We start from the raw sequence: 8,688 nt of genomic DNA on the forward strand, positions 1-8,688 counted from the left end.
GCCAGCTGCTCACATCCAACATCAGTGTCTTCTGGATGAATGGGCAAAACTTCCCACAGATCCAAATCTTGTAGAAAGCTTTCCAGAGGAGTGGAAGCTGTTATAGCTGCACAGGGGGACTAACTCCATATTAATGCCTATGGGTTTAGAATGGGATGTCATGAAAGCTCCTGTAGGTGTAACGTGCAGGTGTCCCCGTACTTTTGTCCACATGGTGCATCTAGGCCAAGGGTGTCCAATCTTATCCACAAAGGGCCGGTGTGGGTGCAGGTTCTCGTTCTAGACAAGAAGAGCGCACCTGACTTCACTTGTTTCATCAGTCTCAGTTCTTAAACAATTGATCAGTTGATCTCCAACTTTGTTGCCACGAAAACTTGCAGCCACACCAGCCTTTTGTGGATAAGATGGGACACCCCTGATCTAGGCTGCAATTCACCACTGCCTCGGGCAGAGTCACTGAGGGAAAATGTAACACTGGCTCAATCATATCAGACCTTGTAAGCCAACGTCAGTAAGTCGTTACAGAATATTTACCCCCTAATATGGATTTGGTTTTATTATACATACAAACCCAGCTGTCACTGTGTCTTAAGCTGTCTTGACAGTGTTTATAAGATGTCTTGAGACGTTTTCTTATGTCAAGACATCTCAAGAACGTCTCAAGACGTAAGAGTGAAGACACTGTCTTTGTCTTGAGACGTGAAAGTTAACGTCTTAAGACACTGAAGTAATCGTTTTGTGTGTCTTGTAGACGAGACGTGACTTGAGACATGACTTTGTCTTAAGGCATAGAGATGTTGTGTCTCGAGACAGTTCAGCGAAGACCAAAGAGTGGTCCTGTGGTATGAGGGTGGTATTCCTGAGGTACTGCCACACTGAACATTACAACAGAGGCTTACCAGGATTACCACAGCGCTCCCTGATGTAGATTATAGCAAGAATAGAATTAGTGTGTCTTCAAGAAACAGCTCAACCATAATTAACCAATGTATTTGAGCAGCAGCATGTAGACCTGTATTGTTTCACCATGTAAAACCACCACGTGGTGGTTGGTTAGTGTAGTGGGTAACACCTCTGCCTTCTATGCTGTAGGCTGGGGGTCAATACCCACCTGGGTAAACACCCTACACTATACCTTGGGCAAGACTCCTAACACTACCTTGGCCTACCTGTGTAAACTGATCAAACTGTAAGTCGCTCTGGATAAGAGCATCTGCCAAATGCTGTAAATGTAAAATTATATAGTAGTTTGACTTTAGTAAAGTAAGACTTGGCCTCTTCAGTGATGCTCTGTGTAATAATACTGTACAGCTGTCTCGTGTATTTCAAGGATTTGCACTTTTCTGCTCTGTCTAGATTTAAAAACAAACAAACAAACAAACAAAAACAAAGTTCATTCAGTCCAGCAGAGGCGCAAACCAGGGGAAAGGGTCCATGGGGGGGACGAACCAATGATTGGCGGGAGTTTAGATCAAGCAGAGCGCGGGAATCTCGGACGTTCGGTTTTGAAGCGCGAGCGCCGTGTTCTTCTGTTTGAAGCCAAGCGCGACCGTTAGGAGCCGTTTACAGTGAGGGAGCCAGTCGCGTCGCTAACGCGGGCAGGTTTATCGGGTTAGTTTAGCGAGTGTTAAACCTCGTCCAGACAGTCTCTTACATTCCCTACTGAGACAGCGCCGCCTGCCGGGGGACGTGTTCAGCTCCCAGACCGGCGGAGTTTCCAGCTGCAGAGCGAACTGGCGCTAACTGACTGGATCGAGTGGAGCGGCGACTGGAGTTCCGAATGCAAGGGTCAGAATCTGCTATTAAAAGGCGAGTAGTGACCGAATGAGATAAGCCACCTCACTAACAGACATTTGGAGTAACGTAAACATTTTTTTTCTATATTTCTGGGTCGAAATGCCGAGTGAAGGCACCAGCGTTACGTTAGCGTATGTAGCTAGTTAGCTCTAGCGGCTAATATTGTCGGTTTATGCCTCGCGGCTGTCAGATGTCGCTTAGCAACCACTTCCAGCAGTGCGCTGTCAACACAGCCCAGCTTCACATCTAGACAGCTGTCTCACCCCAGCAGTGTACTGTAAACACAGCCCAGCTTCACATGTAGACAGCTGTCTCACCCCAGCAGCTTACTGTCAACACAGCCCAGCTTCACATCTAGACAGCTGTCTCACCTCAGCAGTGCGCTGTAAACACAGCCCAGCTTCACATCTAGACAGCTGTCTCACCCCAGCAGCGCACTGTAAACACAGCCCAGCTTCACATCTAGACAGCTGTCTCACCCCAGCAGCGTACTGTCAACACAGCCCAGCTTCACATCTAGACAGCTGTCTCACCCCAGCAGCGTACTGTCAACACAGCCCAGCTTCACATCTAGACAGCTGTCTCACCCCAGCAGCGTACTGTAAACACAGCCCAGCTTCACATCTAGACAGCTGTCTCACCCCAGCAGCGCACTGTAAACACAGCCCAGCTTCACATCTAGACAGCTGTCTCACCCCAGCAGCGTACTGTCAACACAGCCCAGCTTCACATCTAGACAGCTGTCTCACCCCAGCAGCGCACTGTCAACACAGCCCAGCTTCACATCTAGACAGCTGTCTCACCCCAGCAGCGCGCTGTCAACACAGCCCAGCTTCACATCTAGACAGCTGTCTCACCCAGGCAGCGCACTGTCAACACAGCCCGGCTTCACATCTAGACAGCTGTCTCACCCCAGCAGTGTACTGTAAACACAGCCCAGCTTCACATCTAGACAGCTGTCTCACCCCAGCAGTGTACTGTAAACACAGCCCAGCTTCACATCTAGACAGCTGTCTCACCCCAGCAGTGCACTGTAAACACAGCCCAGCTTCACATCTAGACAGCTGTCTCACCCCAGCAGTGTACTGTAAACACAGCCCAGCTTCACATCTAGACAGCTGTCTCACCCCAGCAGTGTACTGTAAACACAGCCCAGCTTCACATCTAGACAGCTGTCTCACCCCAGCAGCACGCTGTCAACACAGCCCAGCTTCACATCTAGACAGCTGTCTCACCCCAGCAGTGTACTGTAAACACAGCCCAGCTTCACATCTAGACAGCTGTCTCACCCCAGCAGCGCACTGTAAACACAGCCCAGCTTCACATCTAGACAGCTGTCTCACCCCAGCAGCACGCTGTCAACACAGCCCAGCTTCACATCTAGACAGCTGTCTCACCCCAGCAGCACACTGTAAACACAGCCCAGCTTCACATCTAGACAGCTGTCTCACCCCAGCAGCACGCTGTCAACACAGCCCAGCTTCACATCTAGACAGCTGTCTCACCCCAGCAGCACGCTGTCAACACAGCCCAGCTTCACATCTAGACAGCTGTCTCACCCCAGCAGCACGCTGTCAACACAGCCCGGCTTCACATCTAGACAGCTGTCTCACCCCAGCAGCGCACTGTCAACATAGCCCGGCTTCACATCTAGACAGCTGTCTCACCCCAGCAGCGCACTGTAAACACAGCCCGGCTTCACATCTAGACAGCTGTCTCACCCCAGCAGCGCACTGTCAACATAGCCCGGCTTCACATCTAGACAGCTGTCTCACCCCAGCAGCGCACTGTCAACATAGCCCAGCTTCACATCTAGACAGCTGTCTCACCCCAGCAGCGCACTGTCAACATAGCCCGGCTTCACATCTAGACAGCTGTCTCACCCCAGCAGCGCACTGTCAACATAGCCCGGCTTCACATCTAGACAGCTGTCTCACCCCAGCAGTGCACTGTAAACACAGCCCAGCTTCACATCTAGACAGCTGTCTCACCCCAGCAGCGTACTGTAAACACAGCCCAGCTTCACATCTAGACAGCTGTCTCACCCCAGCAGTGTACTGTAAACACAGCCCAGCTTCACATCTAGACAGCTGTCTCACCCCAGCAGCGTACTGTCAACACAGCCCAGCTTCACATCGAGACAGCTGTCTCACCCCAGCAGCGCACTGTCAACATAGCCCAGCTTCACATCTAGACAGCTGTCTCACCCCAGCAGCGTACTGTCAACACAGCCCAGCTTCACATCTAGACAGCTGTCTCACCCCAGCAGCGTACTGTCAACACAGCCGAGCTTCACATCTAGACAGCTGTCTCACCCCAGCAGCGCGCTGTAAACACAGCCCAGCTTCACATCTAGACAGCTGTCTCACCCCAGCATTTCAGCCATGGGAGCTCATATAGAGTATAGACAGGTGAGATGATGTGAGCAGCAGAATCAGTCAGTTAAAGCATTTAGGTAACCTAGTTAGCTGGAACAAATGAAAGGCTGCCTCAGAATTAAAATTAAAAGATTGTTCATAGTTTATCAAGGTTATCACACTGAAAAATATAACAAAAAAACAGTTTTATAATATAACAAAACATAGTCCGTTAGTTTGTATAGTTCAGAGAGGGTAGTAATAATTTTTATTTGCTCAGCTACATTAATTAATTTATTTATTTATTGCTTGATTTACTCTGGTAACACTGGTGGATTTGTACTTTCTAGAGTATACATAAAATGTTATATTTGTGCTTTATATTAATAATCTACATTTTACTTGGCTACATTTTAGTCAGTCATATATAATGACCAGTTTGTTTTGTGTTGAAGTTCATTGTTGTGCTTTGCTGTTATTGTTTTGCTGCATTTACCTCATGTGCTGTTCTGTTTTAGATGTTTCTCATCGGAAATCATCTGGAGCTGAGCAACTGGTGAGACTGGAAGGTATGTCAAACAAATATATTTTAATGAAGTATATATGGTAATACAGAAGAGCAGAATGTTAAGGTAAAGCTGGGTTACTGTACTCAAATATCTGCACTTTATTCATTCAATTTATTGATATTATTTGCCATTACAGCTACGTTCAAAATATCAATATGGCAATATCACCAACACTGTATCAATATTTGTGAATTTACTTCTTCATCGTGCTTTATTGTGTAATACTGCAAGTCTCAGAGGACTACAATTTATAGCATGTGGTAAACAGCTGAGTTTAGCTCTTATTAATAACCATTTCATGTAATAGAGATTAGAGGCATTGAACTCTTCAGACGTCTGGTTCTTGTCACCGCCACTGTGAACAACTCTGACTCTGTAAGTTTTTACACAATGGAACATTTTATATTAGTGTTATATCCCAGAATTCCTCAATCTGTAGAGGATACGTAGTTAAGAGGTGGCAGCTCAGTAGAAGGAGAAGATTTTTGCCAGTTAAAACAAGAAGTCATTGATCCTTACGATCTTGTGAATCTGAATTTAATAAACATTACATGCTATTGAACACAGGCAAGAAGAGGCAGAGAAAGAAGCTGAAGAAGTCTGACAGAGTTGAAGAAGCACGTCTGATAAAGGTTAGTGATTAAGAAGAATGCGAGTGAATGCTGTTTAGGTTTTTGGTTTAAATGAATACTGAATTTGTAGAATGTCTTGCCTTTAATAAATCCTCATTTGTGAGAGTAAATAAAAAAATTAACTGACATAATGTAATTTTTGTGCTCTCATAGGTCACTATGACCGTATCACCTAGACCAAGGGTCAGCAACATGCAGGCTCTTTTACTGCCCTGCTGTGGCTCCACAGCAGAATTAGATTTTTAGGTAAAAATAAAATGATTCTCCTTTGCAGTAGAATAAAGCTCTGCTGATGGTTCTGACACCGTTTTACTGGTAATTCACCAGCCTTTAACACATGAAGGTTGGCACGTAGACTGGTGGTCACATTGCAACACAGACAACAATCTTGCCTATCTAGTAGCTAGCAAAATTACTTATTTGCCTTTTTAAGCACTCCAGCTGGTTTCCTGATACATTTAATCAAACAAGAAACTGTCAAACACTAAAAAGTCATGAAACTGAAGTCAGCTTCTCATTCGTCAGCTTATTTTTCAAATTTTCACATTCCACTTTAAATGGTGTAGCAGTCACATTATGGGGCCTCAGCCACCATTTAAGGTTGCTGGCGAATGAGAAGCTGACTTTAGCCTCATTTTTAAAAAATCGAACATTGAGAGACATTTTGCAAGAAGTGATTCTACTTTTGTGGAAAAATTTCCTGCTAGAGATGTGAGAAAAGCGGCTGTAGCTGAGCTAAAGCTTAAATCAGAGCGACGTAAGTCTACGTTTTTCTCTGTATTTTTTAGCTTATACTAATAAATACAGTACATTAGCACATCCCGAGACATGTTTACAGACAAAATGGTAAAATGGACATAAAATGTGGCTCCAAAGGTTTTATGATTTAGATTAAAGGACACAATGGCTCTTCTTAACATTTGGGTTGTCGAGCCTGACCTAGGTTATTATACATGTACAAACTACAAAACAAAATAACCGAGTGCATTTACATGCACTTAATAATCCGATAACTGCAGAAAATCAATCAGATTTTGTCAGTAATCCGATCAAAGCATTCACATGCGCCTGAGTAATCAGATCATGGGAAACTCCGGGTCCACATGAGACAGTAAACTGACGTGACGCAAACCATAAAACTGTACCTGAAAATATAAACATGCATCATTTAGAAATTAAGAATATTTCAATCCTTTATTTTGTTTGGTTTCAGCGCCACTCCAAGTGTTTTGATGACATCTCATTACATCCACCATCTGTTCTCGCTTATGCGCAGACTGAGAGATCCGATAGAATTTAGAGTAAGAGTTTACATGCGCTGAGAAATCTGATTACTGATCTAAAATCCAGCTCTCTTTATTGGATTTCTTAATCGGATTTCTAGACTGAATTATGGCGTTTACATGACCTTTTGAATAATCGGATAACTGCAATAATCTAATTATGATTGGATTATTGAGTGCATGTATACGCACTTACTCTTTCTAATTATACAAACTGAGACCACCCATCTCTAATCTGTACATTTGAATAACATATTTAGGACCTGCAGCTTCTCTCTAAGAGACAAGATAGCACTGCTTGACTTTAATACGTTTGTTTGATCTGGGATCCGTCTTGGTAGACAGATAGTACTTACATGTAAAAGATCTGTGCTAAATACACTATGAAGAAAACGATGTTCCTTGTGCCTTGTGTCCAGTTTTTATCAATTTCTTGGCTGTTGCAACTGTAAAAACATATGATAAACAGACATTTAGGGGGAAATAATTGATGCCCCTGATCTTCTCTGATCCATCTAACCTGTGAAAATGATACAAAGGCTATTTTCACACCTGCTGTGTTTGAAGACGTCAGAAACAGGGTTTGGGTTTTGATGATATTCTATCTTTTCCATTTGGTGTGGTCAGTTGCAGGGATACAAGTGCCCTGTTACTGTCACGTTTGCCACCATTCAGGCCAAAAACTTTAACTTTGCATGAAAATAGAGATGCTGAACGTCTATCACGATCAAAGCAATAATGATAACCTGACTTGATTTTTGTTTCTTTAGGATTGATTTGTTGGTTTGAATGTGACCAATGATGTAATATGATGCACAATCTATGAGCCAAAATCAAAGGCTTCTCTATTATTTTTTCTGCCATCTGCCATTGTCAGCAGCATCTCATGCTGCAAGAAGCATGAGCATCTGTGAAGTATCAGACGTTAAAACAGGCAGGTTATGTAGACGGTACAGGTCTGACTTGCCATCACAAAAAATGCGCTCCCACCAGCAACGAACTGAACCAGGGTTCATTTGGAAGCGAACCGAGACCGACAATTTTTTGCTGAACAGTTCACTTCTTCCGAGTACAGCTGGAGTGTTCACACCTGTCAAAACTAACCAAACTAAAGAAAACGTTTGATACATTCTCACCAAACGAAGCAGGTGTTAAAGCACCCTAAAACCCTGTTTAATATGCAAGCATGGGCATATCTTTGTTTGGAAACGTGCTTGGAAAAGTAAGGGCCAGACAAAAGACATAAATAAATAAAACCCTAATGTGTATTTGATATTAGAAATGGTGCTAAATGTACATATTCTGTGATTAGCTGAATAAACCTCGCTCACATGGCTTTTCATGTGACTGTTGCCATGTCTAGCAAGCTCTTCAGCACAGAATGTCAGGTAAAAACATCAGAAAAGAGGTAACATCAGGGTCGCCAGTGGGCAACCGAAACCACATTGACCCGATAGCGCTAAAAGATGCCACAGCTAACAGTCAGAAAGTGAGAAGCCTCGTCAAAGAGTTCACGAAGACGAAAGGGAATAAAGCAGAAGCTTTATTTTCTGGACTGCTTGGTATGTAAATATGTATGTCAATAATTCTATGTATTTAAAGGGCAACATGGAGTGTGTCCAATGGACCTAAATACTGTTGCATTCACTGCTATTACACAGCTTTTGCACTTGTCGTGATGTTTTCCAGCTGTTCTTTCCATTCTTTCTGCTGCTCACTGATTCCTCTGTGTTTTTCTGAGGTAGGTGAGGAGCAGTAGAATGGGAGGGGGGAGGACAGAAGAAGTAGAAAAGGTTTCTGGACGCAGCCCTTGGAGTAGTTACTAGCCTTCTAAAATAAACGTCCACAGCAAAACGCCCCAAGCGTACTAAATATTAGAGAACACATAAGCTGAAACTAACATGCAAAAACATGTCTTTAACTGCTACATGTCCAGAGCTGAGCTCGACTACAAACCATCCTCCAGGTCTTCTTTGCTGTCTATCTTGTTGTATGCCTTGTTACTGCAATGTTTCAGTCATAAATGAAGAATGTATCTCATATTATGCTG

The sequence above is a fragment of the Pygocentrus nattereri genome, chromosome 14, assembly GCF_015220715.1.
Source record: "Pygocentrus nattereri isolate fPygNat1 chromosome 14, fPygNat1.pri, whole genome shotgun sequence".
In the NCBI taxonomy this organism is placed as follows: Eukaryota; Metazoa; Chordata; class Actinopteri; order Characiformes; family Serrasalmidae; genus Pygocentrus; species Pygocentrus nattereri.